The 24,765-nt window shown below is 34.5% G+C and overlaps 1 long non-coding RNA gene across 2 annotated transcripts in view; it reads left to right on the plus strand.

Annotated features, from left to right (window-relative positions):
- The window catches only part of LOC132705274 (uncharacterized), a 68,923-nt gene that overhangs the window by 16,420 nt on the left and 27,738 nt on the right, over positions 1–24,765 (plus strand). The window contains exons 4-5 of one of the 2 annotated variants that reach the window (XR_009619372.1): positions 3,946–4,202; positions 5,456–5,724. This is a non-coding gene — a long non-coding RNA (uncharacterized LOC132705274). The remainder of the gene's footprint in view (positions 1–3,945; positions 4,203–5,455; positions 5,725–24,765) is intronic. The other variant, XR_009619371.1, reaches the window with a different exon arrangement.

Raw genomic sequence — 24,765 nt, forward strand, 5'->3', positions numbered from 1 at the left:
ACTGCTGGACAGGTTAAAAATTTTAATTTAACCCGCATTCTACAGTTGCAAATTTTTCGGTAGTGTCAGTAAATCCAAATTTAAGGTTTTGGTAGCTTTTTTTTTCCCTGATTTTTCCAAACTAGAGGAACCCCGCACTCAACTTAAGTTTTTAGCTTTTTTTATTGTTCATTATATTATATACTATATATTAGAATTCTCCCTAAGAAAGCCCTATCACAATACGCTTAGTCATATTGATATGTGGGTTGCATTAAGTGTAGTAAACGAAATACTATATTATGCAACAAGTGAGTTAAAAAGTTTACCGAACGTGTTGCATACTATGCTTTTTCTACGACCGTTAGTTTTTGGGGACATTTTCGCAAAACAACACGAACACATTCGCTGACATGACCGTCAGAATTGACAAACGTCAAAATTCAAAGCGTGGGAAATATCTCCGAAAACATCCGATTGCTTCCAAATCCGTGCGGTAAAATCCCGGAAATGTCCGAAGTGGCTCGGATTCATGGGACACGAAACTGACGTAGTAAAGTGACGCTTCCCGCACGCTATATACATGGGTAAATAGGTATTTTACAGACGAGAGTAGAAAAACATCTTTGTCCTAGTCTATTTAGAAATAAACATACTAATAAACAAGGTTCATTAATTTAATTATTTTAATATTTAAAAAAAAAATGAATGTCTTTGCATGTACTGAAAACATCCTTTAGCAACGCCCCCTATGAGAGGGTGGTGTTGAGTATGAGTTTGATTTGATACGGACGGAGTGAGATTTTAATAAACGATTTTGAATATGACGTTCAAAAGAAATCTCACAATCAAAAGAGAATAGTGTTTTGCTCTTTGAACTATTTGGATAGGTTGATTATCGATCATAATTTTTTATTTTTTTTTAATAAGAAACACACACACAACTGCACACGCATTTGAACGAGGTAGGATAGTATGCTGACTAGAGGCTACGATGTCCTTCAGGAAATTCTATTTAACTGGAATATTACAATAGATGTTATGTGATCTGTGTGGTCAGTGATCGCGAAGAAGGCCCCTTAAGACTTAGTGCTCTTGCAGATCGTTTCCGCACAACAAGGACTACCTATCTGATATTAGTGGAGGGTAGCTACGAAACAGAGAATATAGGGGAAGCTTTAAGCGGTTGCAAGTAATGAGGATGTATGCAATCTACTTTTGATAACAGAAAAAAGACCTTACTCTAAGGGTATTTATAACCACCCACCAAATTCTCCAAAATGCATCAGCACAATCAGAAACAGAACGCTGTCAAGGAAATTTTGGTGGAAATTTACTGTGGTTAATTTGATTAATTGAATGATTGAAGATTGAAATAAAGAAGTTTTATTATTGGTATTAATATACAGTATACATAAATTATTATATATCCATTTATTGGGTGTTACAATTTCAATGCCGGATTTCAAGAGCACGTTCGAAGCGAAACGCAGCTGAACGGGGGCTAACACGTAAAAAACTTTCCGCCCCCGAGGGGCAGCGACCCACGCGGACGTTGTTAAGCTATTTTTGTGTAGCGTTATAAGTTTTCCTGTCCGTAGTATAAAGCCTGTGACTGAAATGCTAAGAAAATTCCTCCCTCGTGAATACGGGAACAGCTTACGCGCAAAATAGGGGCGTACGGGGCTTGGGGAAAAATGTTTCCTTTCGAATACTGACAATGCCCTTGCGCGCGCATACGCACATGTGCCCCTCCTGCGGCAGCGGCAGGGATTAGTTTCGTATTCCGGGGAAGCGATTCCTGCGGGCCTCGTCGTGTTAACATTTTTTTTTAAACTGGTCGCGAATATGCAACATTATTTCTTTTTTCTTGCAAAAAAAGTTTTGAAAATCGTTTTTCCTTTATTTAATTGATCGTTTTTTTTTTTAACAGCAAGAGACTTGTTTTCAAATTAAAAAGGTAACAATCAAAGCGAAAATAATAGCAAAAAACCTCCGCATTTCTCCGTTTTTTTTGGATAATTTTCCGCTAATTCCTATTATATGGCGCTTTAAACATCAAAAATTTTCTATTCAAAATAAAATTAAAATCCAAAAATATCTTGTTCTTGGTATTATTTATTCATTTAATTGATATGAGTGATAATTTGATTTTTTCAATGATTAATAAAAATTACTTTGAATTGTTAATTGTAAAAATTATACGGGTCACTGAAAATTATGTCATCTACAGTTTGAATCTATTTTTACACGTTAAAATAGAACAGAACGGAACAGAACAAAATAAAAATTCATTAAGCATTCAGATAAGTTGTACACAAATAAACATCCAAATAACCGAACATTGACGTCGCAGACATACGATTAAAAGTCATCCATGAAATTTCTTTTGTTGTAATGCAAATATAGGATTTAGACAATGGTTGCTATGGTAACCACGTTATGAAACACCTCTTTCATATGAAATGACACCGGAATTCAAACCGCCAAGTTCAAACTTTACAGTATAGCAACATTTTTGCTATCAGTGTTTGTAACAGCAATAAACGAAAATACCTTTTCATTTTCAAAAAGTTCCCTTTCTCACAAAAAATAAGCCTTGTATTACGCCCACGTCGAGTCGAGGTTAAAAACTGCCCCATATTGGTGTAAACTTCTATTAATTTTAATTTTGTTATATTAAAAAAAACACACAGGGAACTATTTTTTTTGGTGGGAAATGCTTAACTTAAAGATAAAAATAGTAAAGATAAAACAAATAAAAAAAAGAACACACATTTATTATTATATTTGTAATATGAACTGGGACAATATTAATAAATTATTTCCCAGTAAGCTATAAGTAGTACACGAAATACGTTGAAATACAGTAAAACGGTTTTCTAGGGGCCATTCCTGACACCATATAAGATTTCATTCATGTGTTTAGTAATACCAAAAAGGCATTTTAAGCAACAAGCCTTTAATTTTTATTTTATAGTATATTTTGCAATAAGTGTGGTAAAAAGCATTTAAGTCACGAGTGACTTAAAAAGTTGATCAAACGTGTTCCATGGTATATCCATACCTTTTCTACGATTGTTAGTTTTTGGGTACATATATGCAAAACAAAACAAACACATCCATTGGCATGACCCTTAGGATTGAGAAATGTCAAAATTCAAGCCATGCGGTAATATCTCCGAAAACATCCGATTGCTTCCAAACCAGTTCGGTAATATCCCGGAAATTTCCGAAGAGATTCGAATCCGCGATAAACGAAAATGATGCGTGCTAGATCGGTATATAATTAAGTATTTTACAGAAGTGAATGGAAAATAGTATATTATGCAACAAGTGCGGTAAACGGCATTTGATTCACGAGTTTACTTGACACGAGCGGAGCGCAGCGGAGCGAGTGTTTAATTAACGAGTGACTTAGAAAGTTTATACTTTTTCTACGACCGTTAGTTTTTGGTTGGAAATATCCGACGTGGCTCGGATCCGTGGGAAACGAAACTGACGTGGTAAAGTGACGCTTCCCGCACACTAGATCGGTGTATAATTAGGTATTTTACAAACGGGAGTAGAAAAATTGTTTACTGGTTGAGTATTCAGCATGAAGTGATGTTAACTATTAAAGACAACATTCCAAATGATTTTTAACTTGAAAAACAGTTGAGTGAAATTCGAAAAGGGTCAAATTAATGTACTTACACATTTACGAAAAATTAAAAAACCGGTAATGATATTAAAAAGCGCCCGAATTGACAATTGACAACAGTTACCTAAAAAAAAAGCGAAAAAAATAATTTTTTTGCCAATACCACCGGCGGGGTGAGGTAACGCGTAATGGAAAACGCTTCGTCACTGTTGGGCAGTGGGGCGCGGGGGCGGGGGACGCGCTTTCCTGCGAGAAAAACCTTTCAAACGAATTGAAATTCGATGCCTGGACGACCTGACGACCAATGTAAATATATTTTTCAGGTTTTGTCCGATTGCCGGGGCGCGGCGGCGGCAGCGGTGACGCCACTCGTTGAAGGGGAGGGAGGGTCTTGATGTCCCCCCGCTCCCCTAGCACCCGAACGACTAATGAATTGGATGTGTATTCGACAATGTCAACATGGGAGAACCGAAGAAGTCACAATCTAATCCCGCGGGCTGATTGGCTTTTGGTCCACCGTTTTTCAATTGAGAGGGGGGTCAGCTAGAGTTTACCTTTGAAGTTTACTTTGCCGGGGTAGGTAGGTATACGGGGTACCCAGGGGGAAGGCCGGGCCGCGAGGAATACAAAAGATACTCATTAAAGTAAATTACCGTCCGATTTTGATTGTTTATTTTAGCCGGGGGGGCGACGGGTCCAAGTCTTCCGTAACGTTGGAGAGGCATGTACTACGGCATTTCGTGTTTTCCAAATTCCATTTCTTTTACTTTCGTTTGCGTCCTGCACAAAATTTATATAAAAATTCATTCTTAACTCGTTCAATAATATTTTGCTTGAAACAAGGTCCCACGCCACTGGAGTGCACCTGAGCGTCACGTCGAACTTAAACGATCACCGTTTTTGTCCACGGAATCGTCTTAAATGAAACGGAACGCGGTTTTTGTCCACCGTTTTCACGGCCCGTCCGCATTTAAATGTCCGCGCAGGCTTTTTGTCCACTCCCCCTCACCCCTTTGCCGCCGTTATGATGTATAAAACTGAGGGCAAATTAGAATCGCGACGATCGAACAAGGCCTTTTGTTTTAACCCGCGAAGAAAAAGAAAGAAAAAAGAAACGACTATTCGTTTTAATTCATTTTTGAATTCTGCGAAAGACATTAACCCAAAAGTTTTCCATTAGCTAACATTTTACCTTTTATTGAGCTATCGGAATTAACTCGTGTTAAACTGCCTATTGCGAACTGGAATTGAGTAGTAATATGGATTGTTTTCTTTGTCATACACGTTATAGCAGAGAGCCGTAATAAGAGACTGTATATAATATTTCTATATTTCTCTACGTCCTTGTGTTCTTTTAAGATACTAAATTCTTGTGTTTCGATGTTATAACTAATTTTTTTTTAATTGTATTTTTATTATTTGTATATTTGTTCGTATTATTATAATAGAATTAAAAAGTAAATCACAGTTGGTATTCTTTGCCATATCAATTTATAATGGTTAAATATAGATATTAATGTAAAAACGTGGGGATATGAAGGCCTTTGGAACATATTGCTATTTTTTAAGAAATATATTTACTAAAACATTTCGAAGTAGCTTGTATGCGTTCTTTTTTTCAAAGCGTTTTCAAGAAGTCACATTGGTTTATACAAATATTTAAAGAAAATATTCTTTAATCGTCAAATAAAAATGTGTAAATACTTTCGGTAAAAATATATTTCTATAAATGAGCAACAGATTCCTTATGAGCCGTTTTTTTATATTGTAAAATTCGCCGCATATTTCTATCACGATTAAAATTCGAAACTAACCAAAACTCGAAATCCACAGTCCAGTCAACAACAAAATAAAGAAGTTAAGATGGAGTATGTGACAAGAGACAAAACACGACACAACAAAAAAGGCAGTTAAAAGGAAACGTAAGAAGACCACAAGATGGGGCCGAAGTTATCTTCGGAAAAGGATAAAACTTAACGAGAAGTTCGAAACCTGCAAAAGGACGGGGTACTGTGTTATCCTCCAATAGAGGAAGAAGAATTATAATAAAAAGAAGACAACACAACAATTACGAATGACTATTTGGCTTTATGTAAGATAAGGTATGCTAACTTTCCTTTGCACCCTTAAAGTATCGTTGCTCATGTATCTAGTTTCCTCGTAAACCAAAGGTCAACGTTCTCATTGAAACCTAAACGGATTTTGAGGGAAAAAAGATGGTGAAAATGAATGCTGGTGAAATTATTCTAAATTAAAACGTACCTATTATTCCTACATAATTGTCGCTTCATACACGTGAATAATCCGTAGTATATAAGTGGAACCTTGTTTTTAATATTCCTCGGCGGAGCCCATCATTAAGCCGCGACAAGAAAAGTAACACCGGGAGGTCGGTCTCCATTATACCAATTCGGAAAATACAAAAACATCGATTTGGTTCCGTGGAATCGTTAATTTAATTCCGTAATTTGGTGTAATTTGGTGTGACCGGTGATGATCTGTGCCGACGTTATTTATGCGTTTTTTCTCTTCACGCCTCCAGCCTCTATCTAATCCGTAAATGGATCTCGTGTGGCTGCCCACAAAAGGATATTTTGATCCCGTGTTGAATATAGTACTCGTCTTATACATAGTATTTTCAAGATCGGGTGGTCCCCGTACGACGTTGCTTGCTCCCAAAAAAAAAACAAATATTTATAAAGAAAAAAAAAATGGACTCCATACATTGAACTCTAATGTGTCCGGGTAATACAGCCAACAGGAATTTTATGAGCCAAATTTTATTTAGAGTCAGGCAATAATAGGGATTGTGTCCTATGTCATGCACATTAATACTAATGGCAGATAAGTGTAATAAGAGATTGTTTTATATTTATTTCTCATTTTGTCTATCCATTTGGGTTTTCTGACGGTAAATCGTTTGTTAACGGGTACCTTATGAAATCATTTTAATCGTTGCTCGTTCTATATCGTTATCAATTAGGATCAGGGACTTACGAATAAGACTTAAGAATAATGGTAGTGGTAACAAGAATTCTACAACTGCAAAACGAACGAACCAACAACACCGGCAAAAGTACGTGATCCTAAGTGCATGATCTGCAAATAAGCATTAAAGTAAAAAAGATTAGTATAACAAACAACAAAATGATATACATAGTTATTTATATCTTACCTATTTCGATAGATTTCAGGATTGTTGCTGTAAATGACTATTCCTGATAATTTTATTTCCAGTATCAAAATGCAATTTTTCTTGCTTTTAGTGACACAAGTGGCTCAAGACTTTGACTGCTTCAATATTGCCACATATTTCGCATGCAATTCAAACGAGTGATAAAACAACATGTTTTTCTTTTTTAACTTTAATTTTGCTACGGAAACAGAAAGTGTAAGTAAATTTTTATAGCAATGGTGAAATTTGGAAAAGCGGAATATTCTCACATATAATAAATTTAAAGAATTCTGTTTCAGAAATATCCATGTCTTCTTTGTCGCTTAAGGGAATTTTCAAATCATTGGAATACTTGTTGCTATCTTGCTAGATTGCGAGTCTACAACTATTTCCATTGTTGTTTAAATATTAAATAAATTATTATTGCCATATAAATATATATATATATATATATATATATATATATATATATATATATATATATATATATATATATATATATATATATATATGTGTGTGTTCGAAGTGTTTTCGGAGCGCGAGCATTGAAGATGCCAAGTGAGATTTTGGCGAAACGTCTGCAGGATTCCAGTCGGATGCAAGATTTGCAGGATTCCAGTTGGATGCAGGATTCCAGTCGGAGTTCAACGAGCGAACGGATGATATCCCGGAATATAGTGTCATCATATATATATATATATATATATATATATATATATATATATATATATATATATATATATATATATATATATATATATAATGTATATGTGTATATGTAATATATGTATAGTTTAAAATTGAATGATATATTTTGTTAAGGTTTTTAGAATCGGTTTTGTAATTAATTGATTTTTTGTTTTTTTGGATTTCTATACTTTCATAAAGTTCTCTTTTTTTGGTGTTAGGTTCTGTTAGTAGGACTTTAACTTTTTGAAAATTAAATGTGCGTTAGGTGTTTTCACAATGGGTATACTAAGAAAACAAAATCATCACGTTATCTAAATTTTAAATCTAATCATCCCCTAGCCCAAAAAAAATCCGTCATAATAGGTCTCGCAGACAGAGCAATAATGTTATCCGATCCAGAATACAGACCAGACGCAATTGAAAAAGCAAAACGCGGACTTCTAGAAAATAATTATCCCATAAACTTAATAATATCTTTAATAAACGTACCAACAAATCTTATAATAACGTAAACAAAAACCAACATCAAAATACTCAAAGAAAATATATATCGCTGCCATATATACCTGAATTATCAGAAAAACTCCAAACCATTTTCAAGGAACACAAAATTCAAATAGGACACAAAAATTTTAATTTACAAAAAACATATCTCTTCACTAAACTCAAAGCAAAAATTCCAGTTGAAAAAAGAAGTAATATAGTATATGAAATTCCATGCTCTGATTGCCACATTGTGTATATTGGACAAACAAGCCAATATTTAAAAAATAAAATCAACGGACAAAAAAAATAAAACAGCTCTTCATACCCATTGCGAAAACACCAAACAAAATTTTCGAAAAGTTAAAGTCCTACTAACAGAACCTAACATCAAAAAAAGAGAACTTTATGAAAGTATAGAAATCCAAAAAAACAAAAAACCAATTAATTACAAAACCGATTCTAAAGACCTTAACAAAATATATCATCAACTAACAAAATTAAATTATCCAATATATTTACTAATAAAAAACGTCCGTACCTGCTTTGCATGCCATTCCAATCCATATACAAAATAAAAATATGTTGAAAAAGATTGAAATTAGGATCGAAACTTTAATAAATATTTAGAAGAATAACATTAATTGTTTTCGAGAGACCGAATACCCAAGAGAAATTGAAAAAATATATATATATTTATATAGTATAATCACTGCGAATGCTGTTTTATGGGTTTACTTTTTTATTTTACTCTCAACGGTATCTCAAACAGTGGCATGTGTGGGGTGTTTTCGGACTCATTGTCTTTGGAAGGTTGTGGTGAAGTGACCGGCTGATATAAACATTATGACCCAATGTTAGGTCTGATTTTCTGTTGATAAGAATATCAAAAAATGGGAGATTATTAGTATCTAATTCAATGGTATGTTAGGGTGTATTGAGTTTAAATGGCTAAGAAAATCTGGAAGAAATTCTTGACCATTAAGTCAAATAACAAAAGTATCATCAACGTAGCGTTTCCTAAATTTTGGTTTTAGATGGAAGGTGTCAACGGCCTTCTTCTCAAAGGCTTCCATAAATAATTCGCTATGACTAGTGATAATGGAGAACCCATAGATTTGCTTGACGTTTGCTCCTAAATTTGACCGTTGCAGGAAAAATATGTTTCAGACAAGCATTTTTCGATTAAGATGAGATGGTTTGGTTCCAGATTCTCGGATTTTACTATATCTGAAATAATGTTGAGAGTTTCAGGGATAGGGATTTAGTAAAGTGAAGTGTGCATCTAATTTAATGGTTTTTAAGTGTTCAGTATGGAACTATCAGTTTTACCTGTAAACGGTTTTAATGTAGAACCTAGATAATTTGCTACAGAATGTGTTGGTGCTGACAATAGGTCGAATGGGTAATCCTGGTTTGAGAATCTTAGATATGACAGACTTTATCACGGATTCTGATAGAGAAGAAGCCTCAATATCAAATATAAGGTTGACGTAAGATCTTTTTTAAGTAGGCGATAGGATCCGTCTGTAAGAACATCTTGAATTTTTTCCCGGTATTCACTAGTGTTCAAGATGTCGGGATTATAAAGCCAAAACCAGAATTACCACTTGTCCAAGAATCTTTCAACGCCTCCGATCCTTCCGACAAAATTCCGTTTGAGATACCAGGAGTTTAGATTTGTAAATAGTATTACGGTAGCCTGCGGATGTGTCTTTGAAAAGCTTTCAATCTTAATTTGTAACTTCAATCGTTATCTGTCTACGTCTGCTTCCACGAATATCCCATTGAGAGAAGGGGGTATACTACTATATACAAAACCCAGCGGCGACCCGGAAAAAAAGCCGAATCATACCTCGCGCGACGTCAGCGGCGGCGATGAATGAAAAACAATTATGAATGAACCCAACTGGCGTCGACCGTAATCGCGATCGTGCATTTTGAATCGGTTTCGATTCGGTTTGGCGACTCTATGGCACAAAAAAAAACATCTCGTCGGCCCCGCGTCGATGCCACCGTTTTTAAAAATCAGTTCGTTCGTCACGGCGGTTTCTGGTGTCGTTGCGCCGTAATTCCTCGCTTTTCCGCCTTCGTAATTATATTCACATATAAATGCGGGGATATTTTTTAATTTCGGAATGGCCCGCTACGTGATGCCGTTGTGGCGTAGATTTCACGGCCGCGGCGGACACAAAAGTAGAAACGGGTACAATACGGACTTGCGGGCCCGTTATCGGGCGGGTCGCGGGGGGGATTTTCGATTTGAAAAGAAATAAATGAGTAAAAATGAGAAACCATATTTTAAACCATTCGGTTATTGTGATTATTGTTACGTTATTGTTACGAAAAAAAGTGTTTTTTTTTATGTTTGGAGAAAACTTGAGAAAGAAGTGGAAAACTGAAAAATTAAGTTATTAAGTTTATTTACGAGAATTAACCCCAGAATTTGTGGTACAAATTACAAAAAAGTAAAAATGGGATCAAGGGTCACTAACAAAATTTTGCAATTTCACTGATAATTATAAAATGTAAGATGTTAAAAATGATCAAATTAAAACCAGTATAATGAAAAAAAAAATGAAAAAAATATCGAGAGAAGGTTACTTAACATTAATAAAATATAATGTCTAAATATCTAGGAAAAATAAAAAAAACAATCTATAGTTTAGTGAGTAAAGTAAAATTCGGAAAAACTTATTTTTCGAGGAGAGTGGCACTGTAAAAAATAATCAAGTGTGAACAAGTAAACTAATCTTGAAAAATAAATGTTTCAAAACTAGCTTACACAACATTTACAAGACAAAACAATGAAAAGAAGAACTTCAAATCAATAAAATTACAAATAATTGACATATTCATTTATTTTACTTAATGTTTTTATAAACAGGTAATGTACAAATACGCAGTAAAAATTGTAAAAAAGTAAACAAAAATTTACCTCTCTCTTTTCACTCTCCATTTGGGAGTGTAGTGGTCAGCGTAATGTCATGGATGATTTTTCTCCATGTGCTTGTGTATTTTACTCTTTTGTCATCTCCATGACATCGTGCATTGGCTTGCTACAGCTTGCCGTGATCGGGTCTATCCATCCAACCGGAAAGCGGACACGTGGTCTACGTCCCTCCACCTTAAATTATGAGTCTTTGCATATTATCCGGACTTTTCCTTATCATATGTCCAAAATATTTTAGTTGCTTTAGTCGGATTTTACTGGAAAGCCTATGGGTAATATTTTCATATATATATATATATATATATATATATATATATATATATATATATATATATATATATATATATATATATATATATATATATATATATATATATATATATATATATATATATATATATATATATATATATATATATATATATATATATATATATATATATATATATATATATATATATATATATATATATATATATATATATATATATATATATATATATTTATGGAGTACCAGACAGTTGATTAATCGGTTTTTGATGGCTCTTGAAAACTTGGTGTCTTTCCAGATCTTCCTCAGTCTCCTATGTTGCACCTACGCTTCTTCTTCCGATATGCCTGTATTTGTCAATAATGATTCCAGGTATAGGTATGACTCAACGACTTCAAAACGGTCAATATAAGTTATATTTGGATGGTTGTTTTGTTGCCTACCAACTATCATGATGTTGGTTTTTTTTGTGTATTTAATGTGTCCGGAGCGAGCCGATTGCTTTTTAACTCTTATTGACTGCTAGCGAGTAGTGCAGTATTATCTGCAAAGCGTAGATTATTTATTTCTTCGCCATTTATTGGAATGCCTCTTTCCCATGTTTATAGCGAATTACGTACCTACGAGTCGCTAAAATAAGATCCATTTTAAATAAATAAAACGAAATAGTAATCTTCAAATCGCAATATTTCGTGAGAACGTTATCTAATATTTACAAAGAAGGTACGTCATATTTTTATATTTAATATTTAGACAAAAAAAATAAAAAAGGAGCTACAAGCTTCAAAAATAAGAAAGAATCTAGAAATTCAAGCGAAATAATTCTGAACAATTCATTTTTCCAGAGCGGTGCAGACCAAAGTTTAAAAAAATATACCAGTGCCATTAAAAAAGAAACAAATTGGAACAAGTAGGATAATATTGAAAAATTTATTCATATATTTTACATAATTTATGGCTAATATTTGCATAAAAATTGCAAAACATAAAGAAAAAATAGGAACGCAATTTCGTAAAAAACTTAATATTTATGTTAAAATATTAATTTCGGTTAAGGCGTCCCCTTTAATTTATCCCGGAAACCATGTTTAAATAATCGTAATCGCAAATGATCGAACAAGCGCTAAAAATCGAGCTAAAATATATTGATATATATTTCGTTGAAAATGGCGTGACGAAAAAGCGAAAAAAAAAATGACGATCGGTACCCGGCCAAATATAATTGAACAAATCCGAGTAATAGAAACCAATAACGAAAAATGCGGCGGTCCGTAAACCGAGACCGTTCTCACGGTATACCATCGCATCGTACCCATCGGTATACGTTCCATCTCATTCTTTTGCCTCTATGCATAGTTAACTTTTTAAGCAGTCGAAATGTTGTAATTTCGAGGATAGAGGAAACGCTAAACGGGCATTTTTCACGCCATGACTCGACCGATTATACGTTTTTTTTCTCGGTGGTAATCGAGTTATTCACGATAAACGTGACGGATCACCGATGGCGTCCCCGTTAGAAACTATTACGTTATTTGAATTTCAAAGGGAGGCGAGGGAGGAAATCATTTTTAAACTCATGAATGAGTGAAAAAAAATACCCCTTGGCATATATATATATATATATATATATATATATATATATATATATATATATATATATATATATATATATATATATATATATATATATATATATATATATATATATATATATATATATATATATATTGTTATGAAAAACTAAGACAAAGGAGGGTTATTTCGCTGTGCAACTTGAATTTTCTTAAAAACTGCCGCAACCAGAACTTGCTGCCAACATTTACAAGGTTGTCTTATCACACACGCACCAGAAAGACCCAAGCTATCATGGACAAAGCTAGCAAGGCCCTACTCCAAGACCAGATCAGGCGGACCCGGTATGAAATTAGTGAGACTGAGCTACAACTTTTCAGACTCCACCTGAAACTGAGCAACAAGATCCATCAGTTGTTGTGGGACCGCATAGAATTATTAACATCATGGCGCACTGAGAAAGACAAGGACATCAAGTCAAAAAAACTGTGGAATGAAATTAGAAATCCTTCAGTCAGATTCCAAACAATTAGGGCAAGTGCCAAATACAAACCGAAGCAGTACAGTTCATAATATTTCAGCATACCATCTTTCCGATACAGAAGTCAGCGCTCTGAATAAAGGATTTAACTATGCAATAGCTCCAAAAAGAGTACCCGTCGAAGAGATCGTTTCCAACGTCGAAGCAAGTCTTTCCACCGTAGACGAACAAGATGCGGATTTAATTAGGCAAGATGTCGCCAGAGTCTTAAGACAGTCAAGACCACCGCAACCAAATTTAAGCAGAGAAGAAATGCAAGCCTTAAGGAATCTAAACAAAAACGAAAACATTCTAATAATGCCAGCAGACAAAGGAAATGCCACTGTCGTCATGAATACGTAGGATTATAATGCAAAATTGGAGGATATTTTGAACGACCCTATATACAAACTAGTCACCAGAGATCCCACCACATATTTGGAAAAAACAACTAAGTCCAAAATTCTCGATTCATCAATAAACGGGGATACAAAAAGAAACTTATTCCGAGGGAAAAATCGAGTCGTTGCCCAAAATTCTACGGGCTCCCAAAGATCCATAAGGACGGGGTTCCCCTCACCATTATGCAAGCTGGAAAAACATCTGGCCAGTGCACTTCAGCCCATAGTGGAAAAGGCAGATTCCTATGTTAAAAACTCAGAACATTTCACTCAGATTTTAGGTTCTCTCAGGATGGACAAGGACGACATTATGGCAAGTTTCGATGTCAAATCCCTCTACCCGAGTATTCCAGTAGAAGAGGCACTCTTGCTTATAGAAGAAAACGAAGATCTTCCGCCATACATAATGGATCTGTCAAGACATTGCCTGAAAAACGCTTACTTTATGTACAAAGGGAAAATTTACCGACAAATAGATGGAGCAGCAATGGGATCATCTCTCTCACCTGTGATTGCCAACCTCTTCATGATTTACTTCGAAAAGAAAGCAATAGAGAAGACAAATCTGAAGCCAAAACTATGGACAAGATACGTTGATGACGTATTTGTTGTATGGCCTTTTGGCAAGGAGGAGCTTTTGAAATTCCTAGATCATCTGAATTCCATTCACCCAAGGATTCAATTTACAATAGAACTTGACGAGGATAACAGTCTGCCCTTTTTAGATGTGCACATCACAAGGACTGAAGATGGACACTTGGAATACACTGTCTATAGAAAACCAACACACACCAATAGATATCTGCTCGGTCCTTCAGGCTCACAAACGAGAGGAACAGAGATAAAGAACTGAAGATAATTAGTACCTGTCTTCGACAAAACGGATATCAAAGGCGCACCATCAGCAAGGCAATCAGTAACCAACAACAGCCGCAGCAGAGAGTGCAGGACGAGGCCCAACGAAGATCGATCGCTGTCCTGCCATACATCAAAGGGGTTACTGACAAAATCGGCCGAATATTACGGAAACACGACATATCAACGGCATACAAACTTGACCATACCATCGGAGCAATACTAAGAAACCCGAAACAAAAAATTACTCTGGAAAACCAAGGAGTATACAGTGTAGCATGCGGATCGTTCAGCCTGACGTATTTTCACAGTTATTTATTGGTTTATAACAATTATTTCGGCAACATCGTGCCTTTATCAAACAGCCCGTAATAAACCAGTTGAAAATTCGAATATTTTCGTTCTAATTTAATTATGTTAAATGGATTAAAAATGGGCAAATTGAAACAAGTAAAATAAAAAGAAAATGAACAACTTAGCGAGAGAAAGTAGCTTAAGATTAATAAAAAATAATTTCTAAATATCTAGGACAAATAAAAAAAAGTACTGCTAAAAAATAATCAAGTGCGAACGAGTAAACTAATCTTGAAAAACAAATGTTTCGAAACTAGAATACACAACGCTTACAAAAATTTCGAAACACGTAATAAACAATGAAAAGAAGAACGTCAACTTGAAATAAATGAAATCACAAATAAACTTTTTGACAAATTTATTTATTTTACTTAATATTAACTTAATTAAGTAATGTACAAATACGCAGTAAAAATTGTAAAAAAGTAAACAAAAAACTAGCTCTCTAGTGGGAGCGTAAAATCATGGGTTATACAAAATTGTGTTTTAACAAGTAAAAAATTATGTTAATATAATATAAAACTGTTCTGATTTTCACAGTTATTTATTGATTTATAACAGTTGTTTCCGCAACACCGTACCTTTATCAAATATGTATTTCAAATCAAATCATATCAAACATGTCTCTGATTAAGGCAAGGTGTTGCCGAAAGAGCCCGTCATAAACCAATTCAAACTTTGAACATTTTTGTTCTAATTTAAATCGATTTTCACAAAAAAAACAACTTCAGTTCAATAAAAACTATATATTTCCAGCGAAATCGTAAATAGGACAAGTATAGAGTTAATTCCAGACCGCTAAGGTCTTTTGTTAAATGATACAAATAAAATAATAGAATAAACACTACAACTTTTGCATTTACCGCTTTTAGATATAACCCATAAAAAGACCTCAAGATTCGTGTCAAAACATGGCGGGGCACCCTGTTCAATTTACAATAATATCCATAATAATCTTTGCATAGGGCAATAATAACTAGCATTATTCACTATTGAGTTTATCAGAAGATATTTTGTCATTTCTTCAAAATAACCTTCAGAAACGTCGGCGTGCATAATCTCCCGTTCGAGAGGGATCAAATGTTAATACTCTTTAAGGAACACAGTTTTACTTTCAATGTATCAACTATTAGTCTTCTTCCTTTTCACGATGGTCCTACATATGCCATATTAATGCACGTCTCATCACGATAACAAATGTTTTTTTTTATCCATGCGTTAATGTTTTATACTATTTTCTTCGCCAACAAACAATGCTATCGCTCTCAACTAACTACTAAACTAACAACTAAAAGGCGGCTATGCTTGTTCCAGGCAAAATTCATATGCTTCCAAGTTCCAAGTTTTTGTCTAAGGTGTGTCAAAATTCTTCTAGGGTGTGTATTTCGTTTTTAAAAAAGAAAGCGTGAACTTCTTTTCAAATCGTATATCTTCCGGTGATTCTGCAACATCTTTCGACATTTCCTTGTATCCTAAAACTAAAAAATTTAAAATTAATGTCAATAATGTATTCTTTATCTCACTAACATTGTTGAGTTGTATTAAAGTTTTCTACTCCTAGCACGGTCATATCAGACGTCACTCAGTATTAGTGTTGTTTTGCAAAAATGTCTCCAAAAACTAATGATCGTAGAAAAAGTATAATGTGATTTGGTAAACTTCTTAAGTCACTCGTTACGTAATACACTCTTCCAGCACAAATCTCGAATCACATCGTGCGCGTAGTTTGCCCAAAACGTATGGTGATCCCCCACAAATATTGTTATTACTGTACACAATAGGATTAATTAAGACTGCATACTGAAAAATTTAAAACGCCATGAGGATTATTTATAGGCTTTTACGCGTTGATTTTTCGTTGGAATATCAAAGAGCGTGTTAAAACGCGAGCGTGGGCTTTCTATCTCAGTTGTGCGCAACCATGAGCGCTGGTTGACATCCTAATAGGACACTTCCAGCTAAGAAGTCACCTCTATATAATGAGATGGGCGACCACAGGCCGTGTTTAGAAGGGGAGGAAACCTCAATTCATCTCCTAACCGTTGCGTACCACTAGGAAGCAACTGATTAACAGCCCGAGAAACTACCTAAAGTCCCCATGAAAGCTGTAGTTTCTTGAGAGTACTCTTCTAGATTAGGGAGCTAAGACCATTAAATTAGGTCTTACTTAACGCAACCATCAGGTTTACTACTCCATACTATCTAAACTCTCCATGAAAGTTGTACTTTCTTGAGAGTACTCTTCTAGATTAGGGAGCTAATGGATGAAAAGAAAGGGCATTAAATTATGTCGTACTCAACACATGTTTACTCATCATGTTTACTACTCCGTACCATTTAAAAACAGACTTGATTGAGAGGTAGGAGATTTTAAGTCGATTTTTAATAAAACCTGCTAGGGATTATGGAAAACAAAACGAAATCTGTTACCTGTTAAGTATGACGCGCATAACGTATGCATCTCACACTCGGAAAATTATCTGCCTAAACAGATGTTTACACGCGGCTCGGTAGCGGGTGAGATGCTCGCGTCGGCCAGATCAAAGGTACGCGATTCGACCCGCTGATTGCCCGAAAACGAGGATCCGTTTGGTGCGCGTCGTTTTACACGGACTACGTGATCGTACGTATCGCACGTACGTTTTTTTTCTCCGTGCGTGCACATAATAACTGCGACGACGTTTGGAAAGAGATCAAAACAACCCACGCCGGCGCAATATCGTGGCAAAGTGCTATATCTTCCTTATTTATTATGGTTTTGCAAAAATGCTTCATAGATGTTGCGTAAAATCAAAAAATATATTCGACTATACAGGGAGTCTCATAAAAGCACGACGAGACAAATAATTGTTATTTCAAATGGAATCCCCTTTTTTTACACCATACGATTCCTTCAACAAATGTTCATGTGATACTGTGAGTGTTTTTGGAATTCAAAATACACCTTATTTGCTTAAGTAACAGCGTATTAAAGTGCCTATATAATGATTTTATACGGGAAGCTTTCAAAACTTTCATCAACTTGACGGAATTGATTTTTCCTCTGATATTTTAAATGAAACACCTTGTATCGTGTTCGGCTATTATCCCGCGACCACTTTGGTTAAGGTTTTTCTATTATTACTAAATAACAAAATTGGGTAGTTTCTATTTTTATTTTCCATCAGGGGAATATAAATATAATATAATAAATATAAAATGAATACTATTTACAAAACTTCTGCATTAGTTCTGCGTTGGTTGTTGTTGAATCAACCGTTTCAGTCAAGCTCTGAAGAAGTCAACATGATGATTGGCGAAACGTCAGCAAGTTCAATTCAACAACAATCGACGCAGGAGGAATCCAGAAGTTTTGTATATTTAGACCAGAAATATAGTGCTTTTACAACTTTGCGTACTGTTTATGACTGGAATTTATCTACCTACACTAACAAGCGGGATATAAGTATGTTTTCAATCTTTTTCGCCGAGGAATTTTTGAAACATGTACACAAAAAATTTAGTACAAAGTAACAATTTATTACGCCCTCTTTCATAACATTTATACATAGTATCATTCTTAATATACAAAATATTAAATATAATAATAATAATAAAATATCAGTCACTTAAAAAATCGTCACTATCGCTACTGCCGTGACCTAGTTCAATTATAACTCCGCCACCAGCTCAGACCAGCTTTGTACTGATATTTTACCTACCTCTTTCCGAATTACGTGATAGTACTATCACTAAATTTTGGTACTGTGTTATTTCTTTTTATATGCAGTTTCAATTTAGACCAAATCATCTCAATCGGGTCAAATATGCAATGATACGTTTTGTTGTGATATCGAATCGATTTTGTAGTCTTTATAAAAATATTGTATTTTTAATAATTGCAGAAGTTGTTTTTTAGTGGAGCTCTCTTGAAAATATAAATCGCTTTGGTTTAGAAATTCTTTAATGTCTTCTTTATTTGAAGAAGTATTTGGAATTTTTCTAATTTGGGCTGAATGATACCAGGCATTATCCAACACAATAACAGTATTTGGTGATAGTTTTGGCAACAATTTATTTTCAAACCAGTCCTCAAATATTTCCGCTGTCATGTTTTCATGGTAATCCACACTTGAATCTTTGACGCTTTTTGAACCCAGCATGAAGAATTATTATGCGGTTTCCATGTGAAGGCGGCACGTCTAGTACATAATTGTTACTCTTATCCTTTTTTACTGTGTCGTGAATGTCGAACCACGTTTCATCTAAATACGCTATTGGCCTATTTTGCTCTGGAAATTGTTCAATTGCATTTAATTGCACCATCCATTACGAAATCCTTTGAGATTCCATTAGTACGTACAGTTGACTTTGGAACTTTGGTCATGTCACTTGTTTTTATTGCTGCTCCTACTTCCCCTTCTGAATTTCTTATAAAACTGTAAATATTCGAAAAAATTTGTTTAGGATCCGAAGACAAGTGGATCCGTTTTTTTATTGGATGGTGTAATTTGTCTTCTAAATTGTAATTCTAATAAATATTTATCTGTGTTCTTATGACGTACCACGAATATAATCTATAGTCTTAAAAAAGAATCGAAGAACTATGTAGAAGAGACAAGAAGAAGAATGTTGTTAATCGACAGGCACACAAGACAAAAATGATTATTTGCAAACTTACCTGTCACATAAATAGAGTACAGATACTTACCCTTTGAACTATCCAGTGAAAACAGCCTCGCAGGGTCAAAGCTCGAGAATCAGGTACGTAAATACGTACTTACTGGAAGGATCACAGTCAAATCACAGTCAATGCCTGCGTAATATATACGAACATATTGCAATTTATATTAAACTCTTAAGAGCGATACATATCACCTGACGTTAAAATAAACGCTTCTACGTATTTGAAAATACCCCGCAGCATTAATGCAAATTTAAAACGGTCCATTTACGTTTCAAATAAAAATTTCGAGTTTCTATAAATATTCGTTACGGTCCATCTCACTCAAAATCTACTTAATGTACTGTAAAACACTTAAAACGTCGAAGCAGTAAATGCACTATATTTTTGGTGGTATTACAACGTAATATTACAGTAGCCTGTGGAAGTTTATTTGAAAAAAAAAAATGAAATAAATATAAAATCTTCATTAAAATCAAATAAATATAAACTTATATCGTCCATCACAAAGGAATTAGAACAAAAGTCGAAATCTGAATCTGTTCAAGAGGATGATTGAACTACTTATTTTTTAAGTAAGCCTTTATTTATTATTTCAAGGCGCATTTACTTAACTTCTAGTAATTATAACCAATATCGTTCTTTCAGTGTTTGCTTTTGGCAAGTGAGGCGTTGCACTATTTGTCACACTATTGCGCCACCCTGTATATACATATGCAGGGCATACTTTTTATCGAAGGGAGACTTTTTCTTCCACAACTAAAAGTTTGACGCGTACCAATAATGTGACCAATTAAAATTAAAAAGGCTAACCAAGTATATATTCAGGACAACGTTGACACTATATCATCCGGGGAAAATTTATAGCGACGGGGAGAGATAACCTTATAATGGGACGTGGGGAAACAAAGTCCTGGACGCGCCGCCGCCATATTGGGACTCGCATGCCGCGCGAAACACGGCTAAATACCGAGGAGGCGAATAACGTTTATTAGCCGCCGAAGATCTACGACCCCATAAAATTTTATGAATGAAAATGGAGACGCGAAGAACGGCTCGGGTCGGGAACGTGGGAACACGCAGTACATATTATGTATATACCAATGACGTTTCGTCAGTAAATTATTTGCTTTGCGACTTTTTTCCTCCCCACCGCTGCTCGCAATTAGAACGCAAATGATAACTGCCTTATGGACGGATCAGAACAAAAAAGAAGAAAATTTTTATGAGGATCTGTCAAACTATCGAAGAAGGGACGTCCGGCGCCTTTTTATTGGAGGAGTTGTGAAGGGGCGCCGCCCAGGTGGACGGGGCTGACGGCTTGGTAGGTCGCTACAGGGAATTCCATTCGCCAAACGAGACAGCGGGGCGTGGCATCTCTCGAGTTCATGGTATTATTTCTGATTTAGCAATCAAATAACTGACCGGGTGATATGATTCTAAAAATGTAGCGATAGTGACCAGGGGTGCGCAAAGTGTCACGTCAAACGTCAGCTTCATTTACTCTCAAGCGTTTCCGGTATTTTAGTCACGGATTGAAAGCGATGGGGTGTTTTCGGTAGGTTTAAAACACTGGTGACTTTTGTCAGTTCTGATGTTCACGCCACAGTCAAATTAAAGCAAGCAAAGTTCTTTAGACACTCGTCACTGGTGATTAAAGTGCCTTTTATAAAACTTTTTGTATATATTTATTTGGATGCGGCATTATTTTAAATTGATTGATTGATTGAAGCATAGTACTGCGAAAATAATATTTTTGTTCTGAAGATAAATAGCAAATAAATGAATATAGAAGATATACAATTAATCGGACGAATCACGAATCAAAAAGAACGATTACATTTTCGGATAATACGATTTAATTAGTGCCAATTATTTTTTGATATTTTGATATATTTTCACGGTAAATCCGCCGGCGGCGTGTCGATAAAAATACAGATATATAAACGTATAAATACACTATTTCTCGTTTTTTTTTTTGTGTCCACCCAATTCATTTCGAAGAGCACATCGGGTAATATTCCGTGACGTGTAAACCACTGGCGGCGTGGCGGCGGGTTATGTACCGCGCATAAGTCGGAGCAGTAACAATAAAAATTAACTGGAGGTTTTAGTATTTTAATTGCACGGTTTTCTCGCGAACAATTATCAATCTACATAACGCTACGTGCATTGTGGCGGATTTTTATGTGCCCCCCACCCCGGGCGTTTGCATTTTTATAACCCATTATTCGAATTAAACGCGATTTTAATAAGGAAACACGAGAGGTATACGCCATTATTTTTGTTTGCATCATCGGCGTAATCTTAAAGCATTAACAATGCTAGTGGGTTAACTCGAATAACGCGTATAAAGCAACAAAATAAGAACAAAAAAAGTAAAATAGTAAAACCCGTTTTGTTTCTGTTTTTTGATACTTCTAGCTAAAATACTACCTTTGTGTCACTTTTATCTACTGTTAAACTTATTTTTGCAATTAAGGTTAAATAGATTATAGGAATTAATTAAAAAAAAAGTAATAATGAAAAATATTCATAATATTGTTGACGACGATAACAAAATTTAATGCCTTCTACTTGAATTTATTATTTCATTTATTTATTTGTATTATCCTGTAACATGTTTTGAAAATATTTGAATTTATTATGTTCACAAGAATTTTTGCCAATACTCTATATTTTCAAGAATCTACAATGAAAAATGTTGCAGTAATGTAAAAACCAGGTACCAAATAATAACATCAAATAATAATACAATTGTTAACAAAATATTATTTGAGGTTTATGTATATTTTATTTTATTTAAATTTAAATCTGAATATATTTTTTTGATTTTGTCTTTTATTTTTGGAAATTGGTTAAAAACATTTAAACAATTTATTTCCTTGCGATATAAGTTGTGTTTGTCCTTTATTTGCTATTATTAATAAGTACTGCTTTTTTATTTTATTTTTTAAAAACCGTTATCTTTTTTTTTTGTAAAAACCACTGCCCCTCGTTTTTTTTGGAATATTGATTTCAAATTATTCCGGAATTGCCCCCCTGTCTCCTCCCTTCCAAACGAAAATATTATTCTTGAAGTCGGCGGCATCCGAAAGAAAGAAATTTCCAATTCGGCAGAACCCTGCGGAATATAAATTAACTGCTGCGTAATGAGAGGCCTTTGGTCGAAACAAAACGGCATTTATCCGCGCTTTTCATGAAATTTTGATTGAGCCGAGCGCTCTCAAAGTATTTTTTTTGTTGCGTCCTTCGCCGCGCATATCTTCGTGCGTATATATATATATTTATACGAAGCATAATATTGTTAAATATTTATGAAAATAAGTTCAACGTATTCGGCCGATCATAACCGCTTGTCATTCAGCGGGTTTTTTACGTTTTTCAGCGACTGCTGGCCTCATTATAATGAAGAAAATTATGCAATTAAATATACGACCGGGGACTACGTATTTCGAATTTTAAGAGGGGCGTTTTTTTCTTCTTTTCCTCCTCGCTGGCTGACGTCTTCGAGGACAATTTTAATCAGCGCATACGCTCGTGTATTGGTCGATATTTTTTTGACGCCGCTATTTCTGACTGATGGGAAACAACCGACAAAAACATTAGTGAATTTACAATACTCCAATAACTACTGAACATAAATCCTTCTCGCGCGGTTCGGCGATTCTCTTAACTTCAATGTGTGAGATAGGAGTCTCAGTGCAGAGTTACTTTGTTGAGGAGTTTGCCATTCCTTTGGCATTTTTATATCTTCACATCGAGTGCCTCATGGCGATATATCTTGCATCATGTGGACGACATTGCACAACATCCTTGTTTGTCACCTTTGATTTGAAGTATATACCCTGTGAAAAAAAAAGATATCTTAAAAAGTATTAGCTTTTAGTATACCTTAACCAAATAAACTTATTGTTTTCCGTAGAATCTGAAATTGCAATAACAATAAATAGCATAAAAACAAGGTTAGTGGGGTTCGTTTATGATTACTTTTTAAAATTATTTCATATTATACAGCTTGTCCTAAAAGTGCTAAAAGTATCATTATAGAATTTTTTTATTCTACGGTCGAAATATTACTTAATAATTTGAATTTTGTCAAAATTTAATCGGTTTTAATTTCGCCAGTACTTAAGAAGTATTTGAGTAATGTAGGTGTAATTTACAGCAAGGTGTAACAAAAGCAATGTCTAACCAAAGTAACTAAAACTTGGTAAGTACAGTGTTTTCAAGAATTTATTATGTCACTAGCCCTTGGTCATTTCGTAGAATACGCGAAGTTATGGCCTTAGACGCCACTTTTCCAAGTGAGAAAGGGACTTAAATGAGTTTTAATTCATTTAGTTATCTCTGCCATTTAGAAATGTTAGAAAATTTCTTTAGACTGCCAGTTTTTGATTTACTTATTCAAAGGAAGAGCGCATTAGTTATAGAATTTGAATCAATTCCAAAAAAAAATTAAAATATAAGGAACGAGAGAAAATGATCAATGCAGTTAAAAAATGTTTAAAGACCACCCAATAAACAGGCTTTCCTGCAAAAGCAGCTCAAATTTGCAGCTTCCATAAATTATCTAACATCGCAAATATCGCAGGGATATTCCGAGACACCCAAATGGCATCAAAAACCGTACATTATAGAAGTTAAGAAACAGTTTTGAAGGACCAAAAACCATAAATTTGCGGTTTCCGGAAAAATGCAAAAGCCCAATTAAAAAGTTCATTCCCAGCTAAGTTAAACAATGTGACGTTCCATTTAAATTTAGCTTTGAGCAAATAAAATATGACTTATTTCGCTTGCTTAATTAATTCCTATGTATTAGAGAAACTAAAACTGTGTTACATTTTGACAAAATTTAAATGATTTAAAAGTTATTGAAACTTAAACTTTGACAGCAGAATCCAAGAATACAACTTTGATACTTAAGCGCTTTCAGCATAACTTGTATCGTAAGAAAGTAATTTAAAAAACTAGCCATACAAAAGCAAAACTTTTTGGAAACCAACACGTTTTTTTATCTAAACTTGTTCAATTCAATTAATACTTGCGGATAGATAAAAGAAACTCGCAGTAATAAGCTACCCTGTATAAAACCCACTATTTTCTGAGCCATTTTGTCACCGTTTTCATTTGCCTCGTTATATTTATCGTAGACGTTGCCGCGGCAATGTCAAACCGGAATGATGACGCGTCGATGCAAAATCAT

Source organism: Cylas formicarius, unplaced genomic scaffold, assembly GCF_029955315.1.
Source record: "Cylas formicarius isolate icCylForm1 unplaced genomic scaffold, icCylForm1.1 PGA_scaffold_7__23_contigs__length_41026272, whole genome shotgun sequence".
Taxonomy (NCBI): Eukaryota; Metazoa; Arthropoda; class Insecta; order Coleoptera; family Brentidae; genus Cylas; species Cylas formicarius.